This window comes from Lissotriton vulgaris, chromosome 1_1 (assembly GCF_964263255.1).
Source record: "Lissotriton vulgaris chromosome 1_1, aLisVul1.2, whole genome shotgun sequence".
In the NCBI taxonomy this organism is placed as follows: domain Eukaryota; kingdom Metazoa; phylum Chordata; class Amphibia; order Caudata; family Salamandridae; genus Lissotriton; species Lissotriton vulgaris.
In genome coordinates this window covers 1679370624-1679396171 of record NC_141685.1, presented here as the reverse complement: position 1 = coordinate 1679396171, position 25548 = coordinate 1679370624, and the positions used below count along the sequence as shown (strand labels likewise).

Genomic DNA, 25548 nt, shown 5'->3' with positions numbered 1-25548 from the left:
AGTTTCCGCTCACGGCAAACGTTTTACCTTACAGAGAAAACCCACGCCTTGGGAAAACGCGCGGATGCGTCAGCCGCCGACGCCTACTCAGAGGACACCCCTAGGGCATCTGCCTGCACCGACGTCACGCCCACTGTTCCTATGCGACTTCCCCAACCCTTACTACATCTGCCCCTCTCCATCAAATGAACTGCAGCTCCTCGAAGCGTGTAGCGCCCTCTGCTTTGGTTAAGTCAACCCTTAAAAAAAATCTATCGATTTCCGGTGTCTCCTTGTCTGTAAGCCTGGGGTGCGCACTTTCGACTCTGCCAAGATCCCCAGGGCCATGCGTGAATAGCAGCCCCAGTCCAGGTTTTTTCTTTGAGTTCTGGGACTTGTAGTCTTGTTAATTCCATTATAAAGTCTGGAATACAAATCCCACACTTCAAAAAAAAAAACCTGGACTGGAGCAGGTGATCACACATGGACCTGGCACTTTACAGGAATGCCTCACAAACACACACGGAAAATTGCTGCTTCCTTTTCAAACTTCATAAAGAAGAGAGGAATGACAGCCTGATTGTGCGAACATCTCAGATCTGACATTATCAGAGAAAGCCTCTCAAGGACTATGCCCAGGGTCAAAAAATGCAAACTAAATAAAATCGGCACAGCTGCTTCATTGCCCATGTCACCAGCCTGCACTGGCTTTTACGCCACCTTGACTGTTCATGCTCGGAATTTTGAACCCAGAATTGCAATACGAATATTAACCTTTTAGCCCCAGAGTGCAGCGTGCTGGACTGGTTAAATAAATGCGTCATACAATACATAGGGCCGCTTAGTAGGAGTGCAGAAAGTTCGAGGACCCTGTATACTTGATGGTGGGGAGCACGCCTCTTCGAGGGTAGACCAGATAAACTAACAGGACCCAGTCCCAAGGACACAAGAAGAGGCACTCGAGAAGCTTCCTGAAATGGATGTGTGAGGCCAGAACTAGACCTTGAAGAGAGGAACTGACCCTCCGAAGGACAGCAGGTTCCTTTGAATCACTGACAAACATGTCCAGCTTCTAGGGTTCGGTTAGCAGTAGCAAACATTGTTCATGATATGGCTGTAGGATGGTTTTTTGTCTTGGTACTTGTGGTCCTGATTTTATAAGGGTGTAAACAAGACCGCAGGTCCCAGAAGGAAGAACAAAAACCTGGAGGTAATGAGCTTCTCAGACTTGAGTCTAGGAATGCTGAGCCTTCGCACCCAAGGGTCTGGCAGCTTGTGACTCCCATGTCTCTGGGAATTGACTAACTCTCTAAAAGTCCTCCAAGTCTGCTAGGAAATCTCTTTTCCCATTGGTCCATGCTTCAGCCTTGGCTCTTTGTACTCTCTATTTGTTTTGTAGGCACATTCATCCATTTCTTGGCTTTTGAACGGCTAGGCCTTTGGGACGTTCTGCCCATGGATGGAATCGTACTAGAAAAGCAAAACTTCAACTCCCAGAATGCAATGTCCCGCTGCCTAAAAAGCCAGAACCAGCTGTTAGCATCACAGAAGGCATTGGCCTCTTGCAGTCATCTGTTCTCTTTCTTCGCATTTAAGTACAGGTTTAAATTTCTCGGATTACTTGTAGGTGTGTGATGTTAGCATTGAACGATCATCTTTGTATGCAATTCCTAACTCCCTTGCCCCTTAATACCAATACAGTTCTTCAGTTATATTTACTGCCTGCCAGGCTAGACTATTTCTGTAGTAGTGAGAGGCTCCTTCGGAGTGAAAGTTGTGCTTTACAAATACCCTTTTAATCATAATAACAAGGATTCTTCTTCTTCTTCATCATCATTTGGGAGTCTAGGTGCATCTATATTTCCACTTGACAGCCTAAATCTGAAGCAATTTGCTGAAGATCAGTCAGAGACTGTGTCAGTAGCTGGGACTCACGATTCCTAGTCAGACAGTGTCTCAACAAGTTCCACAGGGGGCGCTGTGGGTTATAGAAGCTCCACAGGGGTGAGAGTGCAACGGGGAAGCGGAGCTGGCTGGGCCAGGGCTGGATAGGAATATGTTTGTAGTACTTTGAAGAATAATGGAACGTTAGGACTAAATTTCTGGGGCTCTGTAATCTTGGGAACCTATCATTCAGGGGATTTCGAGTCCTGGGGCTCAGGGGGGGATGCAGGTGCGATAACCTGGATGCTAATGGACAGGAAGTCTTGGAAACATGGAGACCTAGAATGGAGAGACCTAGACCATTGAGGGCCTAGACCCTTCGAGCCCTGGTAGCGTATAACCTGCGTCCAGGGCACCCTGGATCCGGTGCCTTGGAATGTAGAGCTCTATAATGTTAGTCATGGATCGAAAGAACATGGTGTCTCAGGTCTTGTATTCTTGGGGCCCTGCAGTTTTTTGTGCCCCGGTGTCCAAGGTGAATTGATTTTTGGGTCTCTATAGTCTTAGGGAATGGATTTATTTGTACTTGTAGTGTTGGAAATCTAGATAGTTTAGGAGCCCTGAAGACTTGGGTGCCTGGATTGAAATACAAAGACTCTTTCTCTTCTAGACTGGTGGAGACATTTTGTCTTCAAGACTTGGAGTATTGGGCGTTGCAGATTTGTTGACCTGCTGTCTTAGTGCCCCAGAATCTTTAGCAACTAGAATATTGTGAACCAGGAACCCATGGATCTGCCACGTTTGAAACCAGTAGTTTTGGGGACATGGGTGTTTGGGACCTCAAGAGGGGAAACTTGGAGTTCTAGGGCCCAGATTTAAAGGGTTTTAGAGCCTGCAGGTCTGAAAGGGCCTCACTCTTGGGCACCTCCAGCAATGTGGACCTGCAGTTTCATGAACCTGGAGTCTGGATGCCAAGATTCTATGGGAGTACCAGAGCATCAGACACCTAGAACTTTGAGACCTGAAATGTTGGGGACTTGGAGTTTCAGAGGCCTTTGGTTATGGGGTCTGGGTTCTAAGCGAACTGCAGTCTTAGCACCCTCAGAGTTGTGACCCTCGAGACTTCGGGTCTCGGGGTCCTGGGGGCTCTTGGGGTTCTTAGGGAGTTGTAGCAGTGGATCAATAGTCTCATGGAACTGGTTTAACAGGGTTATGTGATCTGTGGGATTGAAATACTTCAGATCTAAATTCTTGAAGTACTACAGACTCCGGGCCATAAAGCAAGGGGCCATGGAGTCTTGTGAAACCTAGGCCTTTCAGACCTGGAGTGTTCAACACCATACATCTCAGGCACATGCAGTTTGATGGATCTACAATTTTGATTCCCTGTTGTCTTTTTTGGTACTTCAGTCTTGGGGCCTAATGTTTGGGAAACAACAGTTTTGATGCTTATGGTCCAAAGGAAAGTGTAATTGTTGTAACCCGGAATATTGAACCAATGATATCACAAGCGGCTGCACTTTTCTTGTGATATGGGACCACGATAATCTAGATAGACACAAAGCCCTAAAGTGGCCGTGTTACATTGCAACCAAAATGAAACTTGCTTTTTCATAACAAACTCTCATTCCAGTTATAATGGAGTGTTGGTTCCCCCATGTAGGTGTGACTATTGGGCAAAAGCTCAACCCATTAAACGCTCGCTTCTTCTGTAAATAACTGGTTGAAACAACCCATCTAGTAAATTGGTTTGTGAATAAGAGTACACATTTCTGGCATACCTTTGGGATATGGAAGCATTAAGCTTTTGCCTGGCTGGTAAATGTGTTGACTAACTGCCAGTAATCGCCATTGCTCCTGAGTAGGCACAAAGGAGGTGACAGGAGGTAATGCTTCAGAGCCATGTGGACCTCCTTCATAGTCAGTGTGGATCAGTGGGAGGATTGTGCCAGGCAGAGACATCCCTTAGACCCAACCACACACGTGTCTCCTGAAGGATGGGAGAAGGCCCAGGCCAAAGTGCCATCCTAATGCAATATATCACAGGATGTCTCCTCAATGTACCGGCTTTAAGAACTTCTAGGAAAAGGCTCACGCGCTCTTTTAAGGGCCAATCAGGAAGAAACATGGTGAAAGCAGCCATGCAGAGTGCTGCAAAGTAACTTACCAGCCAGGCAATTACAATCAATACTGAGCAGCAGATACACATAAACAAGCACTAATACAAATGTGATGTCTTCAGATTAGTCTGACAGCATCGGCATGCGAGCGTGACAGCACGAGTGAGCCGCGCTGTGCTGGTGTATGTGTGCATCAGATGTGAGGCTGCTGCAGCTACAAACATGCAGGAAGGACACTCCATACCCCTCAGCAATGATCGACCAAACCTGCAAAGGGCATCAAGAGCGGCTGTGGCCTAGATATGGAGGAGAACCTCTATGCGCCAAAAAAAGGGTAGAGGCTGCCATTCATGGGGACAATGCATTATTCCATACGAAGTGCAGGTCCGAGCGCGGTTGCATCACTGGCCTACAAACACAAATAGAAGACTTCTCCTGGGGTCTTGTGCTCGTTGTGACTTATTGTGGGTTTTGAGTAGCACCGGGGTCTGTAGGCACAGTAGGGGCACTGGGGGGGCCTACGAGAGTAGGGAAGGGAAAAGACCATGGCATGGAACTAGATGGAATGACCGCTGCCACTAAAACTCGGTCCATAGAAATCCAGTAATGGTCACAGGCACGGGCTCAAAGCTGATTGGTGCTTTGCGCACTCTGCGCTTTCCAGGACTTCCTTTCAGCCTGCGGTAGCCTAACCGTCTCTCCACCCACCTGTTGAGAGAGGCTGTCTTTACACCCTCCTCAGCCACCCTTCCTTCTCCTCGCCTCGCCTCCCCTTCCCCACCTCACCACACGTGTGACTGCGATCCCGCGCTTGATAAAGTTGTTTCTGACGTTAATGTTATGCAAAACTGCCATGAATTCAGCTTTAGGTACCAATTATTAAACCGGTAAATGCTACAGAATAAAATTATGCAAATATCCCAAAGTAAATTAAAAGGCAGCGGCGTTCAGTAGCACGTGCTGTGTAACAGCGATTCCCTAAACTGTGGGTAGCTGATCAAATAAAGTGTGCCTCTCAGGCCCACGGTGAATCTATGTGGAGCTCGGTGTTTTTTTAAATTGATTTCGAACCATTTGTAGGCATTTTGTATTTCATTCAAAAGTTTATGGGAGGCAAGAAGGATAGTTTTACGGATCCCCCTTAGCCAAAATCCCAAATGCAGGCCTTTGCCTGTGAAGAGCAAAGATGGTAGCTTGAGTGAGTGGAGTTGAGAAGTGCTGGGCAGCATCATTGCCTGTTACAGTCCTTCTTTTTCCGGGCCCCTGAGCCCTGCATACCCGAGGGCCACAGTGACGCGCAGTGTAATGATGTGTATAGTTTTCTGAGCCCATCTCAATGGAGTCCGAGCTTCAGTGTTGCTATTGTTTATATTAAAGGTTGCTATAGTATAGCAAATTGTATATCCCTTCGTTGCATGGTCGTCTGCATGCTCGTGTCTCAAGGAATCCCTCCCCGATTGGAGTTTGTTTTCTGTTCGTCTGTGTTGGATCATCAGTAGAGTGAGCATGGTTAATATGCTGATATGTTCTTGATTGTGTCTCTTAAGGGTTAGTGTTGTTTGGTGTGTGAAGCTGGTGGTGTTTATCGATTCTGGTTCATGACATCTGGGAGGATTGGCATTTTCCAGTTTTGAGTTTGGTGATACCCACTGATAAGGAATATCTGTTCTGTGCTGCAGGGGTAGGTAGTGTTCTCTATTTTATCTGAACTTCTTGGATGGATGGAGGTGGTGTGTTGTTTCATAGTGGAACATGTTGTGCGTGCATGGCACATCTCTCGTACCTTCATTTAAAACAGACATGGCACAGGTTGGAGTAAAACAACGGGACGGGAAAAGAAGTGAATCCTTTCTTCATTGCACTGAAGTAACTTACAGAGGTAAGAAGCACTCAACAACAAAATGTGCTATAAGTAAATAACTAGAACAGGAATGTTTTCCTCGCTCTATCATGTCTGCGCACTTCAGCCCTTGCCATTATTACAAGAGATTGAGGGAAGGCTGGTGTGGGGCCTGGTGAATCACTGTTTCCACTCTCTGTTACAAGTGGCAATCGACGCCAGTCTGCTTTAATTCAAGTAGAGCCACAGTGAGCAGGAATCACCTAAATGACTGCTCCTCACGACCACAGTGAGCAGGAATCACCTACATGACTGCTCCTCACCACCACAGTGAGCAGGGACCACAACAGGGAGCAGGAATCAGCTACAGGAGTGCTCCTCGCCTCCACAGGGAGCAGGGATCACCTACATGGGCACTCCTCACCAGCACAGTGAGCAGGAATCACCTACATGACTTCTCCTCACCACAACAGTGAGCAGGGACAACCACAGTGAGCTGGAATCAGCTACAGGAGTGCTCCTCACCACCAAAGTAAGCAGAGATCACCTACATGAGTGCTTCTCACCACCACAGTGAGCAGGAATCACCATAGTGACCAGAAATCACCTACATGAGTGCTCCTCACCACCACAGTCAGCAGGAATCACCTATATGAGTTCTCCTCACCACCACAGTCAGCAGGAATCACCACATTGACCAGGAATCACCTACATGGGTGTTCCTCACCACCACAGTGTGCAGGATTCGCCTACACCAGTGCTCCTCTCCATTACAGTGAGCAGAAATCACTACAGTGAGCAGGATTCACCTACACGAGTGCTCCTCACCATTACAGTGAGCAGAAATCACCACAGTGAGCAGGATTCACCTACACGAGTGCTCCTCACCACAACAGTGAGCAGGAACCATCTACGTGAGTGCTTCACACCACCACAGTGAGCAGGAATCACCTACACAAGTGCTCCTCACCACTAAAGTGAGCAGAAATCACCACAGTGACCAGAAATCACCTTCATGTGTGCTCCTCACCACCACAGTGAGCAGGAATCACCAACAAGAGTGCTCCTCGCCACTACAATGAGCAGAAATTACCACAGTGAGCAGGATTCACATACACGAGTGCACCTCATCATTACAGTGAGCAGAAATCACCACAGTGAGCAGGATTCACCTACACGAGTGCTCCTCGCCACTACAGTGAGCAGGAATCACCTACGTGAGTGCTTCTCACCACCACAGTGAGCAAAAATCACGACAGTGAGCAGGAATCACCTACACCAGTGCTCCTCACCACTAAAGTGAGCAGGAATCACGTACATGGGTGCTCCTCACCACCACAATGAGCAGGAATCACTTACATGAATGCTCCTCACCACCATAGTGAGCAGGAATCACCACTGTGGGCAGGAATCACCTACATGAGTGTTTCTCATCACCACAGTGAGCAGCAATCAGAACAGAACAGTGAGCAGGAATCACCTACATGAGTGCTTCTCGCCACCACAGTGAGCAAGAATCACCTACACGTGTGCTTCTCACCATCACAGTGAGCAGCAAACAGGACAGTGAGCAGCAATCAGCACAGTGAGCAGGAATCACCTACCCGAGTGTTCCTCCCCAGTGAATTGAGCAGGAATCACCTTCAGGAGTTTTCCTTACAGCCACAGCGAGCAAGAATCACTAGCATGAGCGTTCCTTGCCACGGAAGAGATTGAGAATCAGCTGCAGTAGAGTTCACTGTCACATGTTAAGCCCACACTGTGAGTCGGAGGACTAAGTTAACATACCTAATCTTTGTTTTTACATTAACACAGGAGGCACCCTTCCTAAACAGAAATGTTCTATACCCTATGCAGCTAATATCACTTTGCTAGAAATCTCCTACACTCCACATAGCAATGGAAATGTGAGCACCAGCCTTTGTGAAACAGATTGAGAAGCTCACTTGTTACTCCAAACAGGTCTCAGACTCACACAGGGAAACAATCATCAAAGAACTGCGAAGCTGCATAAAACTGAAAAAAAACTGTGGTGATGTTTTCAAAAGAGAGGCCGAGGATTGAATGGGCACAAAGGTGGATTGCACGACAAAGATTTGATTGGATCGCTTTCTGATCATTACTACACCCCGGCCTGTGACGCAGTCCCTGTGGAACATGAGGAGGGGGTAGAGAGGGAGGGGACCCTTCAATGGGCCCCCATTCAGCCCAAGTCCAATGAATATCTGTTGGCTATGGGAGACTCTGGGGCCCCTCGTCACATTCTGTGAGGGGGGCTCACTTTGCGTTACACTGCTGCTGCCCTTCGCTCCCTTCCTCGGCTACCATCCACCTACTGAATACATCCAGGACTTTAAGTGGGCCCGGTCCTGCCGGTACTCAGAACCAGCAGTTCTAAAAAGCAGGTGCTGAGACAAATGCCTATCGGGCTTCCCATTTCGCCATCACCCTCAGGGTGGAAAAAACAATTCTTGGCTCTGCAGCAGTGCCACCCTTCATTGCCTTTGATGAGACTCGTTATAGTACTTTCTTTCTCATCAATTCAGAACTGAAGCATTTTAAATGTTCTATACAAGGAAGCCATAGTTGTCGAATATTTATCTTCGCAAATGACAAAGCAATAGTCCTGGCTTCTTGTTTGTGTGATGCTACTTGTTATCTTGATGCAATGACAGAAGCATCTCAATACTAGCTGGGGGGAGGGGCACACTTTGCTATTTACAGATTTTTAGCTTGTGTTTTTAAACCACGCCCTCAATTACATCCAGTTTTTTCATTCCACATAACGCCCCGCATACATCCCTTCACCCCTGAAGCTGCTGGGAAGGTTTCGTGGATAGTATTGAGTGGCAATCTCCCTCCCGGTGAAACCTGGGTCCATGTCTACAGTTGCCGCCGTTTTTTTTTAGCTGGTGCTTTCTGCTGCCCTGACGTGGCTCGAGCACATGACTTACGGCCACTTCTCCCAGCCAGATAGTTTTAATTTACAGCCAGACAGCGCGGAGCGCGCGCCATCCGCTGGGCCTTGATTTAGTACTAATTCATAACCCGTGATTTTAGTCATTTGAGAGACACACCGAACAGTTTAAGGCCGGCCACATCCCGCGCGCTCCGGCAGCTGAGAGGTCACTGCGGGGGTCAGGCTCCATGGAAGCCGGAACCAGGGCGTGGAGAAGCGCTCCGGACCTCGGTATGAGCTCACGAACAATACTCGATTGAAGAACTGAGCTGTGATGTTTGTTGCCTTCCTCTTCAACAGTCGAGGAAGATGAAGAGCTGCGGTAGAGACCGTGTCAGGCCAGGGGTTCACGAACAGGCATCTCTAGGGCCTGGTGGCCGACTTCTTTGCGCTGCTCCTGCAGGACAGACATCTCATTTTGATGTGAGGGGTAACCGGTCCATAGGGGAAACGTCCAGAGGCAAGCATGAAAAATACAAGCTATGCCAGGTGTGCGCTCATTTAAGGGAGGAGCTGCGTCAACAAATGTGCTGGGAGTGTTGTAAAACGAGGTGTCTGTCAACGGGAGCAAATGCCATTCCTGAAAATTCCTGTGGGAGTTGCAAAAAATGCTAGCATCCCTTTGCTTCCATTGCAACACGTTTTCATCTCAACAACGTCTTGCCTAGTCTCTCTCTCTCTCTTTCTCTTTCTCTCTCTCTCTCATCTCTCTCTCTCTCATTGGCTAGAGAGGGTGAACTGGCCTATGTGGATTCCGTAATCATCTGGACAGTCCAATGCCTCTAAAAGACTGATGAAGCCGCGGTACAGTCAGTTACATATCTGGCTCAACTGGCATGCAACAGGCACTTCCCCAGCCCTACCTGCCTTTCAGAGAAACTGTCCTGTTGGCAAAATAGTAATATGTCCTTGTAGCCTGCCCATCTCTTAGAGCATGCACTCATTAGCACCATTATGGGTGATACATTTGCACCAGGGGCACTGGAATTATGCGGCAGGGGAGGACCAAATTATGTGGCAGGGTTGACTAAATAAAGCCACAAGAAAAATCAAATTACGAAATGTAATGCAGCACATTTTCGTCATAGTATCTGTCATTTTCACACATGGTAACTGTCTCTGGGCATAGGTTCACTTTATTAGTGCTGGATTAACGACCATACAGCAATAGGCAACTGAAAGCTGACCAGTCACCCTTTGTGAAGGGATTGCTATTGCGGAGGAACACTGTTGTAAGTAGATTAGGTAGGCAGCAGGACACGTCTTCAGGTTATTAAGATAGATTTATTAAGATATACAAGATAAGACAGCAGAGCAGTAAAACCTCACAACTGACCAGACCATCAACTGCCAAGGCTGGAATCCTCACATACCAGATAGAACACTCTTACGTTAGAAGATAGAAACACTAAGAAAGGACTACAAAAACCAAGTAGCCATATTGAAGAAAGTATAAATATACAACAAACACATGTAGCCATGGTTTAGTAACTTTTGATGCGTTTCAATAAAAAAAACATTTTTTGTAAAAGTCTGCAGATAATAAAGTAGATGATGTATGCGGCAAATCTGCGATTCCATAACTATGGGAACAGCGCCAGGGCCGCAGAACCAGATCATTCTAGTGGGCTTGGCTTGCACCAGTCTGGGTAGGATCATGCCTTGGCCAACATCCACCTCATCATGACCCAGCTAAACCGATAACAATAAAAAATATAATTTCAGCGAGCAAAGCTCCCAAAAATGCATTACACTTTCAAAGAACGTCCATCTGGCAACCCAATGAAAGAATTGTACATGCACCAAATATTTCTACAACCCTCCTACACTTGGAGTTAAAGTGTGCTTTTCAGATTGCCCCTCTCTGAATGTTTCAGCTATTCGTTTTTGTACAAGTTATTATGACAATGTGTGCCTGGGATCTCTCAAAGCACTTCCTGAGACATCTAACATGAATACAATATACACACCTGGAAAAGAAAGACCCTTGGCATTGAAAATACTCAGTGATGGGAAGAAAGAAATATATAGGCATCTGTTATTTCAAAATACAACATATGTATGTATGTAAGGAGATTGTCATAGCACACACCAACCTGCAAGTGCAGAGTGTGTTGTCTAGGAAAAGAAGATTGGGGAAGGGTATTCGAGATAGCACGAGGCTGAAATTAAATTATGGATCATTGAAGCTAAAGTAATATTTTATATCCAGAAGTACTTTTGCTTCACAGAAAAATACATTTTACATAAGAGATATGTAAGAGTTGGACGTAGTGACCTTTAAACATAACTGTGCACCTTGGCTTGGGGTGCATAATGGTTAGAGAGGCACAACTCTTCTATAGCATTGACCATAAGCAGGCAGTATTGTTTAATCCATTGAGGCCTCGCAGCCCAGCAGATTCACACCTATGCAGTGTGCGCATCACATTGTACGCACTGCAAGGTGCCACTCTTCCCTTGTCTGTAAGCAAGCTGAGTTGCTGAGCTTGCCTTGTGGTCCAGCCTCGGTGGGAACCTCAACACACCCACAAACAAAGGCAAATAGGGGCAATAATGGCAAAACTGGGCATGAACTGCAAGGAAGAATCAGCAGCATTGGGAGCAAAAGTCCACATGCGTGAGCCCTCTTAAATGTTAATGAAGTCCCCGATGCTTGGCAGCAGCATCACACCTCCCCTCCTCCTCTGGGCCCAGGCCCATGGCCCAGTGAATAGGGATGCCTGTGCTGAAAAGAGCTCTCCCCTCCTCCTCTGAAGGGATTCCAAGTCTGTGAATGAAAATTAACTTCTCACCAGAACACGGTGAAACTTCCCTGCCCTTTAAATCCTATTACACACACAGAGAGCGCTGCACACTCCGAGGAGACACAGGCCCCTGGCAGAGGAACCCCTGCCTGCGGAAATTACACACCAGCTGAGCGAGAGCTCCAAAAAGCAGGATTATCTCACGACCTGGCTTACTTATGGAGCCATTCATGTGATAATGTAACATATAGCGCAGACAGACACGGAGCTTCCAAGGGTTGTAAGTACCAGATTACATATATTTGTGTCTTGGCAATAATGGGTTTCTTTTTAAAGCTAGACAACGAATCCTGTCACAGAAACTTTAACTTTAGTCCCCATTGGCTAATAGTAGCCACATTTGTCAATATACAAATACTGTCTTCATACTTGTAACACAAACTACAGTTTGAGTGGATTGCTTGGAGCAGGTATTGTATGCTTGGGGGACGGGGTGATGGACAACATGGTTTCTTCTTTAACAAGTTGTGCACTCAAGTGTCATCTGATCTAGTTGCACAGACCCGGACTTCAGACGACACATATCTTTGTCTTTGTTGTAATGTGGGGCTACTATACCCCTCAGAATAATCAACATACATATAAAAGTGGTGCTTTGTAATGTAAGAATTGGATTTGCAGTATTTTATTGGACATAACGGGATATGACTTTGTCTGCTACAATTGTGAATGATTAAAAAAAAAAAACAGCCTTGAAGAAGTCCCGTGGGGACGAAACGCGACACGTCGGCTTTGGCTATAAACATTGTATTGTGTTTTTTATGAAGAAAAAAATTCTGATGAAGAAGTATCGCATAAAGGAATAGAAAAGGAAAATAATTCATAAGAAATCTGAAGACTCCATTCATTTGGGAGATCATTTCATGTTTGATTACTAATTCAGATATTGTACTGTATCATTTTCGTAGTTGTATATTGACTTTTAGGTAGGTGCTGAGCTACTGTGTATCTTGTGTTTTTGTTCATCCAAATTAGTGGGAACTAGGAAGGTCAAGTTCTCAGCTCTTTGAACTACCCTCTCTGCCCAAATTCTTAAAACCTAAGCCTTACTGGTGGAGGCCTTGAGTGCCCTGACCTTCTATTTAATGCTGTATCCGTCTATAATTAAACCCGGATTTGTGATTCATAAGAATAAACTGTGTGATATTGGCCTGGGCGGAGTTCCGCATGACCAAAAACCTCTGCAGCGCAATGTAGTGTTCCTCAAGCGGCAGAGTGTGTTGGGTCGCGCTGTTCACGTTGTTTTTCAGCGCAAGGTGTTTATCCCAAACTGTAAAATGAGCAAAAATGGCACCATGCGCTGCGCAAGAGGGCGCTGCTTCTTTTCTTGCCACTCGAGTAGATCTTCTACTCGAGCGGCAGCTTTCTCAATGTGAACGGAAGGATTCTCAACGTGAGTGGTCGAGATCCATCTGTGACTGCCCATGTTTAGAAATCTGACTGCCCACGTTGAAAAACCTCACCAGGAGGTGGATTTTCCTTGCTTGCCAACTTGACGTTGACGAGTGTGGAAAAAACTCCTACGTTGTCTGTAGAGCGTGCAGTGCAATGAACTCAGCAAACAGAGTGGAGTTCACCGCCCAGGCCTAGCGTGACATGGCACATCTTTTGAGACTGACCTATCCACCCTGAAATCTAAATATTCCATAGCCATTTGTCCTGTATTGGGGCGAAATGTATTTTCTCTTTTCACATTTTTGTCCATTGCAAAGGCTACAGGTCAGCCACACACATACCTCCAGACGATCCGAGCTGAATGTATGTCACCATATCGCAGTTCAAATACTGACCAACAAAAATACTGCATTAACTGTATCACCTTCCACTACTTCACTATAGGTACATGTTTACTTTTCTTAGTTCTGCATTCACTCACCTAGACTTAACCTACAATGCAGCGGTAAGGGCGGTATAGTGGATGCATCAATCATTTCACACCACATCGTACCACACAGTAACCCAGTACACACCACCTCACCCATGCTGCCATCGACAAGTAATTGTGACAGGACACAGAGACATAATTATCTTCAAGGCAGAAAGAAGAGTACAGATCACCTAAGTTACTGCCAATAATCGATGTTCCATAACCATTTTGGCTTATTAATTTTAGAAGTTCTTGTTGAGAGTAGTCCTCTAGTCCTTCTTTTATGTCTATAGACACTGCTCGATCACCTCTACTACCTTCTGCAGAGGTGCTGCTTTTTCTAAATGCAGCAGTACTGTGTACTCGTTCTTGCTGATGTCTATGAAATTAAATAAAGATTTATAAAGCGCAATTAATACCCATGGGTGTCTAGGCACTACCTTCAGAGAAACAGCATGGGACTTTCTGTAACAATGAGAGTGTGGACTTTTGACTAAATGGCCAGATTTTCAGTCCTTTCCTGAATTTTTGCATGAGGAAAATCTTGTTCCCAAGCCTTACTGCTTTGTGCCAGAGAGCAGGCTCTGCCTTGCCGCTACAAGCAGAAGTGATGCTCCCCCAGAATTTCAGCATCGTATTCCATTCCAAGTTTGCCTTCGTGTGATTTGGTTTTATCTCACCTCGGAGCTATCCATTAGCTGACGATTCAGAAAACTTTAGTGTTAAAACCAACCTACATGGCGTTCCAAGTTGACCAAGATGGATCTCTGCACTCTCTGAATTGCTGCTATAGGCAAGGATGCCTCTGCCTTGTTGCTATATGCAGGGTCCAGTTCTCCCAGGCCTGCTGACATGCGCAAGAGTCCTGCTCCCTCATCCTCAAAAGCACGATCAAGTGAACCACTGTAATGGCCAGCATGGCTGATCTGTCGAGGAGTTATGCACTCTTAGCCATGCTGCTATATGCAGGTGTGCAGCTCCACCGGCCTTGCTACTGTGTGCATGAGTGTGCTTCCCACAGCCTTGCTGAGGTGTGAAGGGCTGTGACTCCCACAGCCTTGCTGCTATGTGCAGGAATATGCATCCCAGAACCTTGCTCCTATGTGCAGGAGTGCATCTCCCACAGCCATGCTGCTATGTGCAGGAGTGTAAATCCCACTGCCTGGCTGCTATGTGCAAAAGTGTATCTCCCACAGCCTTTCTGGTATGTACAAGGGTGCTACACCCACAGCCTGGCTGGTATGTGCAAGAATGTGCCTCTAAAATCCTTTCTCCTGTGTGCAGGAGTGCATCTCCACGGCCTTGCTTCTATGTGCAGGAGTGTATCTCCCATAGCCTGACTTCTATGTGCAAGAGTGTGTCTCCCACAGTGTTGCTGCTTATTGCAGGTGTGTATCTCCCACAGCCTGGCTTCTATGTGCAGGCGTGGACCTCTCCCAGTCTTGCATCTATGTACTTATTATCACCTCTGGCTGCTATGTGCAGAATCGTGTTCCCGCAAGCCATGCTGCTATGTGCAGTTGTGCACCTCCCAAAGCCTTGCTGCTATAGGCGTGACCCCCACAGCTTTGCTGCTATGTGCACCTCTGCGCCTCCCACCTACGTTCTGCTATATGCAGGAGCAATGCTCCCACACCCTTGCTACTATGTGCAGCTTCCACAGCCTTGCTTTTATGTGCAGAAGCAGTGCTCCCACAGCCTTGCTTCTATTTGCATGAGTTTGGCTCCCACGGCGTTGCTGCTATGTGCAGGAGTGTATCTCCCACTGGCTGCTATGCGCAGGTGTGCGCCTCTCCCAGTCTTGCAGCTATGTATAGTTGTGCACCTCTGGCTACTATGTGCAGGATCGTGGATCCCAAAGTCATGCTGCTATGTGCAGTTGTGCAGCTCCCATTGCCTTGCTGCTATGTGCAGGAGCGGGGCTCCCACAGCCTTTCTACTATGTGCAGTTGTGCGCCTTCAATAGCCTTGCTGCTATGTGCAGGAGCTGGGCTCCCACAGCCTTGCTGCTATGTGCAGGAGTGAGGCTCCCACAGCCTTGCTGCTATGTGCAGGAGCGGGGCTCCCACAGCCTTGCTGCTATGTGCAGTTGTGCGCCTCCAACAGCCTTGCTGCTATGTGCAGGAGCGAGGCTCCCACAGCCTTGCTGCTATTTATTTATTTATTTATTTTTATTTATAAAGTTTTATATAGCGCGAAGAAGATCCTGAAGGACATCAGAGCGCTTTACAAAAGGGTGGGAGGAAGGTCAAAACCCAATAACAACATCAAGGATTAATACAAAACATGAATAATCGCATGATTCACATACAAATCACACAAAGGAGAGTAATACAATAATCAGGTATATAGCGGGCTACGAAGGGGGCACACAATGCTGTCAAGAAGAGCAGAGTCACATGATGGACCAGAGATTGTAGGATCAATGATTTCGAGCCAATGGACCTCGCCCAGATTAAGGTAGGAATTTGTCCATTAGGAATCTTTTGGCTTCCAGTTTGAAAGCAGTCGTTGAGGAGATTCTGCGTACCTCCGGTGGAAGAGAGTTCCATATCTTTGGGCCTGCGCCAGAGAAGGCTCGGTGACAAGTTCTCTTTTTGCTAAGGATGAGAGGTTTCAGGAGGAAAGTGTTAGCGCTTCTTGAGTCTCTCCCACCACAGGATAATTCAAGCTTTTGCACTAGATACCTGGGAGTTTTGAAAATCAGGGTTTTGTGCATCAGAACGACAATCTTTAACTGAATTCCGAGTTTCGTAGGGTAACCATTTGAGAGATTTTAGGACTGGAGATATGTGCTCATTTCTTTTGGTACCAGTCTGGCTGCAGCGTTCAGTGATGCCCTTAGTGGAGCCAGAGTGTTTGGGAAGGCCACAGAGCGTAACGCTGCCATAGTCTAGCCTCGAGGCGAGGCTCCCACACCCTTGCTGCTATGTGCAGGTGCGAGGCTCCCACAACCTTGCTGCTATGTGCAGGAGTGAGGCACCCAAAACCTTGCTGCTATGTGCGGGAGCGAGGCTCCCACACCCTTGCTGCTATGTGCAGGAGTGAGGCACCCACAGCCTTGCTGCTATGTGCAGGACGTGTCTCCCACACACTTGCTGCTATGTGCTGGAGCGGGGCTCTCACAGCCTTGCTCCTATGTGCAGTTGTGCACCTCACACAGCCTTGGTGCTATGTGCAGGGGCAGGGCTCTCACAGCCTTGCTGATATGTTCAGTTGTGCACCTCACACAGCCTTGGTGCTATGTGCAGGGGCAGGGCTCTCACAGCCTTGCTGATATGTTCAGTTGTGCACCTCACACAGCCTTGCTGCTATGTGCAGGACCGAGGCTCCCACAGCCTTGCTTCTATGTGCAGTTGTGCACCTCACACAGCCTTGGTGCTATGTGCAGGAGCGGGGCTCTCACAGCCTTGCTCCTATGTGCAGTTGTGCACCTCACACAGCCTTGGTACTATGTGCAAGAGCAAGGCTCCCACAGCACTTGCTGCTATGTGCCGTTCTGCGCCTCCCACAGCCTTGCTGCTATGTGCAGGAGCGAGGCTCTCACAGCCTTGCCCGTGTCTTGCTCGCACTAGTCATTCTCAGAAAGCACCGAGCTGAAGGCAGGATGTTAAGGCCAGAGAGAGGTGAGCGCTGGCTTCTTCCTGTCATATTTATTTAGGACATTGCTGCGAGGTTCAGATAACCGTGCGGTGGGCACTGGGGCCCGCGAGGCCTTGGAAGCAACGAGGCCTCGCTGTGCCGCCTGCAAGGCTGCTCCACTGATTGCAGAGCACTGAATCTATCTGTGGGTGATGTGTGTGTTGGAAGGGGGGGGGCATGGTTGGGGTGATCTCCCCGCTGCTATCACCTCCTCAGCGGTCTCAGTGCCTATTGGCCAGCAGGCTCGGCGGTGTCTGTACTCCTCTACTGCGGAGGGGGCAGTTTTGAAGGTCGTGGGGGGAGATATTTGGGAAGACAAGAAAGCTGAGCGGAAAGGGGCCTGCTCACCAGTAAACCACAGCACCTGCATAGGGCGCGTCTCTCGACCATACATACACGCTACTACTACCCACTACCACACATTGGCCAGGTCCGGCGGTACCCTCCCTCCCACCCTAGTGCACAGCAGCAGCGCTATTCTTCCCAAAGATATTTTACGATATTCATGCATTTCACATCAGTAGGCTTTAAATGCTTCTTATTTATTATCCCGACAGTCTGAGAGGGCTGTGATAACAGCGTGACAGCGGCCGGACAAGCGGAGCCCGCTGACTCGAGCAACAGGGCTCCGGCTCCAGATTAAGGACGCCAGCCATCTAACAGCAAGGATCGCGCGCTCACATGATGCATAATCAGGAAATTAAAGCGTACCCCCGTCTCACGGCGGAAATAACCCCTGGATTGGTGTCGGGGCCAGGGCCGAGGTCACCCGAGATGCAGCTTAAAGCTTGGCACGCGCCGTTGAACAATTATTCGGTGTCTCTGAGTCGGGCGCTGAAATCTGCATTCTTGTTACAAGATGAAGCTATACAAGGAAAGAGGCGCGAAAATACCCAGCGAACAGTGCGTCACGGGCACCCCTTCAAAGAAAGGCAGGAAGTGCCAGGCCCTCTTTCGGAGTCAGGCTTATGTGGGAAATAAAATAAAACACGGCGAGACCTCCTTTATTGGTGAAAATATAGTCAATGATTGAAACATTTTTTGGGGGGGAAAAAGGGAAAAGCTCGCTTCTAAAAGGTGAGCAGGCACCTGTTAGTGTTTCTGAAGGGGGCCGCGCGGCTGTCCGTCTGTGGATCGTGTTGCCGCCAGAAGCACGTGCCGCTAAACGCTTGTATCACTTTTCCTGTCTACATAATTTAGGGGCATATGTCTGATAAATGGGCCTCATTAATATTCTACTCTCTGGCTCGGAGCCGAGGGGGTTAGTCTTGGTGGACAGATGGGGGGGGGGGGGGGAGGGGGGCGGGGGTGTTGGGGGACGGTGGACAATGGCACTCGCCTCCTTCGCCGCTCCCGAGGGGAGGAAGAGAGTGCAGGACGAGATGACGCTCTTTTTTCGCTACCAGGGCATGCGCCTCGAGGCTGTTGTGCCGTGAAGTAAAAAAAATATCTGCGCCAAGAGATATAGGTGAAGTTTAACGGGACTGCCCCCCTCAACCCCCTCCCATCACACATCACAAAAGGAGTGATGCCGCGAGGGTGGGTTTTCCTCTGAATACTTTCACCCTGTACTTTCACTTCCCCCCTTTTCACCACTTTCCTCCCCCGTGGGAATTTCCTACAATGCCCCCTAGGGAGAATGAAGGGCTGTGTGACTTCCTCAGCACGTGACTGCAGGGGGGCAGAGGGGCTGTGACCTGTGGCCTGAGAGGGACCCTCGACTCACACTCTGGGGTCAAAGGTCAGGGCCGTCGCTGAGAGAGGGTTAGAAAGCATGCACGCACTGACTGCTTGGCTTTGCCGGGGTCTTTGAAAGTGGAGTTGTTACGAATAATGCACCCAGCGAAAGGTTCACAAGTCAAGGTTCTGAACTGGCAGGAAAATAACAACCCAGGAGACGGCGAGGGCAGGGCTCTGGAGAGGACACGGAGCCCTGCTAATGAGAGCCGCAGGGTGAAAGACTGACACGATTCCAAGTCTAAACTGACTGCATGTTTAATTGTTGTAGCAAATTGGTTTCGTCCTGGAGAAGGCTTCTGGTAAAATGCACAGAAATGCCGAAACAGCATAAATAGTTTTCAGTAGTTTTAATGATATAAACCTACGTCTTTATGAAACCATAAATATGTATGCTTGTTTTTTCAGTTCAACATAATCTATTGTGGTATCAATGAAGGATCACGTTGTTACGTTTACTTTTGATTTAATGGTCTTGGGCCTTGCAGCGGGGCCTCTCAGTGGTAAAGTGCTGGAGACATTGGGGTATTCTGGCAAGCCACCGCTCAGGTCCGGAGTTTTCACAGGCACGGTGGCACCGAGGCTCGGAGGTCTGGGTGCAAGTGAACCCTGATTATTTCTGTATTTCACAAATAAAAAAAGCAGCCGGAGGGGGTGGAGGCATTTTCTGTCTTGCACTGGGCGCCACGGGTCAGCATGATTGCAGGTTAGGAAACAGGGAGGGCGACACAGATCAGACCTCCCGCGAGAGGCGTCCACCGGAGCCAGGGTCGGAGGGCATGCATGAAGCAGTGGGGTACCAGGGATGGTGGGGGCGGAGCAGCACGCTAGGCCGTACCCGGCCGAGGAAGAGTTGGTGCACATTGGGAATGGTGACGCGACAGTGATCTCTGTCCAGCTGCTACTCTGTCATGTGAGCGTTGTTGCTTGTGGAAGGGACGGGGCAGATGTTGGCACTTGAAGGGGAAAATGTGTATTCCTTAAGTGGCCCTTACTACCCCTGCTCCACGGAGCAGCATTTATGTATGGCTGTGCATGCCACAGTCCCCATGGCTCCTCTGCGGCCTCTCACTTTCTCATCTCTCTACCTCACTCCTCCTTTTCTCCCCCTTTTCTCTTCCTCCTTTCTCTCTCTCTCTCTCTCTTCCACTCCCGCCCTCGTGCCTCGATCTTTCACTGATCCCTGAAGCTGGAAGAACGTTATGTACCCTGAAACCGGAAGAAGGAGATCCTGGGTATTTTCTGCGTGAATTCGATACACCCCACTGCAGCATGAACCCCCTGCGTGCCGCTCACCCCCTGCCGCGCCTGGAGCTCCACGTCCCATAGGGGTACCCCCTGCAGTGTGCATGGGATGTTGGGGGGGGGACGATCTGGCCCCTCAGCTTTACCCTAGATGACATTTTGAGATGATGATTATGAGTGATCACTGCCCCCCTCAACCCCGCTTAGCAGCAGGGCACCCCTATCTACACCTGCTATAGGCAGCAGCTGGCGCCCCCTGCCCACCTCACAGGTTACTGCAGCCACATCCATAGGGGGATGTAACCCTTGCCACCCACCCACCCCGCCCCATTGGCGTGGGACGAGGTGCGCGATGGAGAGTGGGCAGGGCCCGTAGGGCAGAGTGTGAGTACGTTTACACGCTCACCTCCCCGACAATGCCAGGGATGGTACCCCCACCCCATTAATGTATCCGCAGTTCCCTGCACTCGTAGCCTTCTAGGAGGTGCCGGTGGGGCTTAGGGGGATGCCTAAGTGATGCCTGCCCACTGCAGCGTGGGGTATCCCGACTGCTGATCTGGGTAATGCCTCCACCCTGCCGCTCGCTGCTCCACCGACCCTTGCCCTGGGGAAGGCGGGCAGGGGCGCGCTGTATATAGTGGAGTACGTCTGGCAGTGTCTGTAGCACAGCGCCGTGTTGGGGGCTAGGGGGAGGGGGTGGGGGGGATCGGAAAAAAGCGGTACTCCCGCGTCACTCACATACTCCGGGCTCCATTACAATTTTAATTGGCAATATTCACTCATCCACAATTGACACAGGATCCCCTTTACTGGCAGACTACTGCCCACCGCCACGTACTGCCCTGAATGCGACCCAGGGCGCATCGGCAGTGTGTGGTGCAAGGGAGAAGGAACCGGCAGTGTGTGCAAGGGAGAAGGGACCGGCAGTGTGTGCAGGGGAGAAGGTACTGCAGTGTGTGATGCAGGGGAAAAGGGACCGGCAGTGTGTGCAGGGGAGAAGGAGCCGGCAGTGTGTGGTGCAGAGGAGAAGGGACCGGCAGTGTGTGCAGGGGAGAAGGTACTGGCAGTGTGTGGTGCAGGGGAGAAGGGACCGGCAGTGTGTGCAGGGGAGAAGGTACTGGCAGTGTGTGCAGGGGAGAAGGGACTGGCAGTGTGTGCAGGGGAGAAGGGACTGGCAGTGTGTGTAGGGGAGAAGGGACTGGCAGTGTGTGTAGGGGAGAAGGGACTGGCAGTGCGCGCAGGGGAGAAGGGACCGGCAGTGTGTGCATTGGAGAAGGGACTGGCAGTGTGTGGTGCAGGGGAGAAGGGACTGGCAGTGTGTGCAGGGGAGAAGGGACCGACAGTGTGTGCAGGGGAGAAGGGCCGGCAGTGTGTGGCGCAGGGGAGAAGGGACCGGCAGTGCGCGCAGGGGAGAAGGGGCCGGCAGTGTGTGCATTGGAGAAGGGACTGGCAGTGTGTGTAGGGGAGAAGGGACCGGCAGTGTGTGCAGGGGAGAAGGGCCGGCAGTGTGTGGTGCAGGGGAGAAGGGACCAGCAGTGTGTGCAGGGGAGAAGGAGCCGGCAGTGTGTGGTGCAGGGGAGAAGGGACCGGCAGTGCGCGCAGGGGAGAAGGGACCGGCAGTGTGTGGTGCAGGGGAGAAGGGACTGGCAGTGTGTGCAGGGGAGAAGGGACCGACAGTGTGTGCAGGGGAGAAGGGCCGGCAGTGTGTGGTGCAGGGGAGAAGGGACCAGCAGTGTGTGCAGGGGAGAAGGAGCCGGCAGTGTGTGGTGCAGGGGAGAAGGGACCGGCAGTGTGTGGTGCAGGGGAGAAGGGACCGGCAGTGTGTGGTGCAGGGCAGAATGCACCGACAGTGTGTGGTGCAGGGGAGAAGCCACCATGGGCGTTGTTACGTGCCATCTCCCGCCCCAATACGAAGTTAAGAGCAGAGAGCGCTTGTGTGTTGACTTTAACATATGGCAAGCGGGTACTGCCAGGGGCTGGCAAGGCTCCGGCATCCCCTCATCCTAACACACCGATAGATGTACGCCCCCCCCCCCCCCACAGCACCACTGCCCCTGCCCGCCGGTGCACCGAGCCGAGGAGGCAGGGCCAGTGAGTTCCACAGGCCCCCCTGCCTCGTGCCACCTCCATCACCCCGGGCCCCGACCCCAACACAGACAGACGCTGCACCTTATCACAGAAAAGGGCACCGTGTGTCCTGGGACAAGCAGGTGTGCACAGGATGGGGTTGCTGTCCCTCTGTCTGCTTCACAGCACCCCCTCTGTGTGGTGTTCCACTCCCTGAACCCCCCCCCCCACCCCCCCTCCCCCCGGGCACGGGCATCTCCCGCGGACAGATAGGTGGCGGACTTGGCCCGGTAGCGCACAGTGTGACAGCCAAGCGCGCCCCTGCGCCAGGGACTACACGCCCCTCCCTCACGTTTGAAACTGAACTGGTGGCACTCGAGGAGGGCAGGCGCAACTGGGGGTTCTACATGTCCCAAGCCGCCCAAGTCAGACTGGCACCCCCTGTACTCGCAGGGCTTTATCCAATGGTGGGCGCCCCCGCCCCGCACCCACCGAGAGTCCTGTCCTCGCTCCAGTAGTGCAGGAGAGAGGCGGGCGCCTGTGCCCCACACCAATGCACACCAGTCTCAGCCACATGCGCTGCGAGCACTCTGATGCCCACTCAATGCCAGGAGCTCTACCACAGAGGCAGAGATGCACGCCCCATACAGCCCGTTGCATTGCCGCACGCGCCCTGTGTAACCCCCGGCTGGGATTGGCGGCAGGGGGGAGGGGGGGGGGGGGGCTCGCTTAGGGTCAAGGTTATAGGCGCCTCAAGAGACCCAGACACCCGTCAGGATGATAGCCCTGCACGGCCATCCTCAGCCTCTTTCGCTGGTGAGCATCCCGGGGTGAGCCATCCTTAGCACCAACCAGGCGGTAGCCTGAGGCGCCAAATAAGCGGAACTTCAAATTCAAGGGAAAAAAATTAAATTAAAAAAAGCGTGACAGCGATTGCCCTCTTCGCAGTGTCTAGCCGCGGGGGGGTGGACCCCCCTCTGGCTAGAACTGCTTCCGTGACCGGTGAGGTGGCGTTCATTGCTGGTCCCCGTTGTACCACCTGAGATTCCCAGCATGCCCCTGTTCTACCTGGACAGAGAGAGGAGTCCTGCCTACAGAGGCACCGCCGGGGCTGAGAGGATGGGTGCAAGGGGTGCACACGGAGGCCAGCGGTATCCATCACTGGCAGGGCACCTGGGTGGGGTGCGGGCCCCGCCTTCCTGCAGTCGCACCACCCTGGCAGCCACGCACCGGCGCAGCCTCTCTACCTGGGAATGGAGAGAGTGCTACCACAGTTCCCGGGTACACTCGGGGGCAGGGCACACCAAGGCTCGAGGCAGAAAGAAAGAGCACACGCAGGACAGAACCGGGGGCAGGTATCAATGCCCACTGCTTTGTCACAGCATGACACTTTTCTGCAAATCTCGTGGTCTAAAGTGTGTGGTTTCTGCCGTATCACAATGCGCGGTTCCTGCTCTCTCTCACAGTGTGTGGTTCCTGCTCTATTACACTGTGATGGTCCTGCTGTGTCACAGTGTGTAGTTCCTGCTCTATCACAGTGCGTGGTTCCTGCTCTATCACGATGCATGGTTCCTGCTCTCTCTCAGTGGTATTCCTGCAGTTTCACAGTGTGTAGTTCCTGCTGTTTTACAGTGTGCGGTGTCTGCTTTAGCACCTGTGGTTCCTGCTATTTAACAGTGTGCAGTTCCTGCTGTTTCATAGTGTGCGGTTCCTGCTGTTTCATAGTGTGCGGTTCCTGCTGTTTCACAGTGTGTAGTTCCTGCGCACCGCCTCACCTGTAGGCAGATACGCCCATGTGCTATGCATGCAGCACGTGTGCAGTGCGTGCGGGGCAGTCCACACTGTGGTGAGATGGGGTGATTTTTCTGTTTTTCCCTCACCTGTGAGCAGATAGACCCCGGTTCCGGGGAGAGGGTGGTCACACTATGGTGGACAAGCATGATATTTCTGCATCTTCCCTTTACCTGTGCTCAAATACCCCTCTGTGCTTTGCATGTCCCACGTGTAGGTGCTGGGGTGGTAGCGGACGTGGGGGGTCGGGGGGGGGGGGGGGGTCACTATGATGGCGATATAGTGATATTTGTGCACGCTTCTCCAGTTACCTGGTAATCATGTCCCCATATCCTGTACTATATATGTCGCACATGGGTGCAGGAGGTGCATGGACAGACACCCCAACAGGACACATTTCTGTGCATTCACTGCATGCGCCCCCCTCCCGCTGCAGCGCATCTGCCCCCGCCCCGGTGCCCCCCTTACCTGCCAGTGGCTCGCTTCCCCTGCTCTCCTCACCGCAGCCGCATTGGCACTGCGGATGGTTCAATCCCTTCCACGGATATTCCAAAAAACAAGCGAAAAATCACATATAATCCACCGTTCAGATCAGCACTCCAGTGCGAAGGAAGCGAGGAAGACGGGCTCCGGGGGGGCTCCTCCATGGGCCGGCGGGGGGGCCCGGGGGTGCTGTCCTTGGGCGCGAGGAGGAGGGTGCGAGGATGAGGAGGGAGCGCGGAGAGGGCAGAGCATCCTCCGGCTCAGCAGCAGCGCGTCGGCGGCATCTCCCGAGCCGGTGACTCCCCCTGCGGCATCCGCGGACTGGGCGGGCTGGCGGGGGTCGCCTCCTTCAGCCTCAGCAGGGGCTCTCCACTCGCACCCGAGCCTCGCCGGGGGGGCGGGGGCGCGAGCCCGGCAGACGCGGTGCAGCTGCTGGTCCTTCCAGGTGCTGCAGGGACGCTTGCGCGAGCTCCCTGGACCCTGGCGCGAGCTCCCTGGACCCTGGCGCGAGCTCCCTCGACCCTGGCGCGAGCTCCCTCCTGCAAAGTTCCCGGGGATAGCGCTGCGTCCAAGTCCCCTGTGGTGTCAGCGGCCGGCGCTCTCTGTGGTGCCAGTGGGGGTGTGCGCGTGCAGCAGCACTGCGGAGTGTTACCGTGCCTCTCCTGCCAGCCCCACACTGCTGCCAGCGCGCGCGTGAGTGGGTGCCTGTGTCACTGCAGCCAGCCCCACGCCGCGTGCCGTGGACGCCTCTGTGTGTGTGTGTGCCTCTGCTGGCTGTGCGCGAGCGTGGCGTGTGCGTCCGCTGCCAGCCTCACACTAGGCTCGTGTGTGTGTGCGTCTGCTGCCAGCCTCACACTGGGCTCGTGTGTGTGTGCGCGTCTTCTGCCAGCCTCACACTGGGCTCGTGTGTGTGTGTGCGCCCGGTGGTCTGCCGTCAGCACCAGTGTGCGCGTGTCTGCGGCGGTGCATTGAAGCCCAGCCAGAGCTCGCGGCCCCAGCTGCCTCGCTGCTCCCGCTAAACCCTCCCCCTGACCCCCCTCGCACCAGTGACATGCAGCATCTCACAGCTGATTGGGCTAATTGTGAGATTTCCCTGCCAGGCCACGAGACAACATTCCTCATCAATG

General features: G+C 51.2%; 1 protein-coding gene across 1 annotated transcript in view; it reads right to left on the bottom strand.

Annotated features, from left to right (window-relative positions):
- Nucleotides 1-25346, bottom strand: part of PLXNA4 (plexin A4) — a 1023024-nt gene extending 997678 nt beyond the window's left edge. The window contains exon 1 of the mRNA XM_086918924.1: nt 24407-25346. The gene's annotated coding sequence lies outside the window, so the exon portion shown is untranslated. The remainder of the gene's footprint in view (nt 1-24406) is intronic.
- Between the last annotated feature and the right edge of the window lie 202 nt (nt 25347-25548).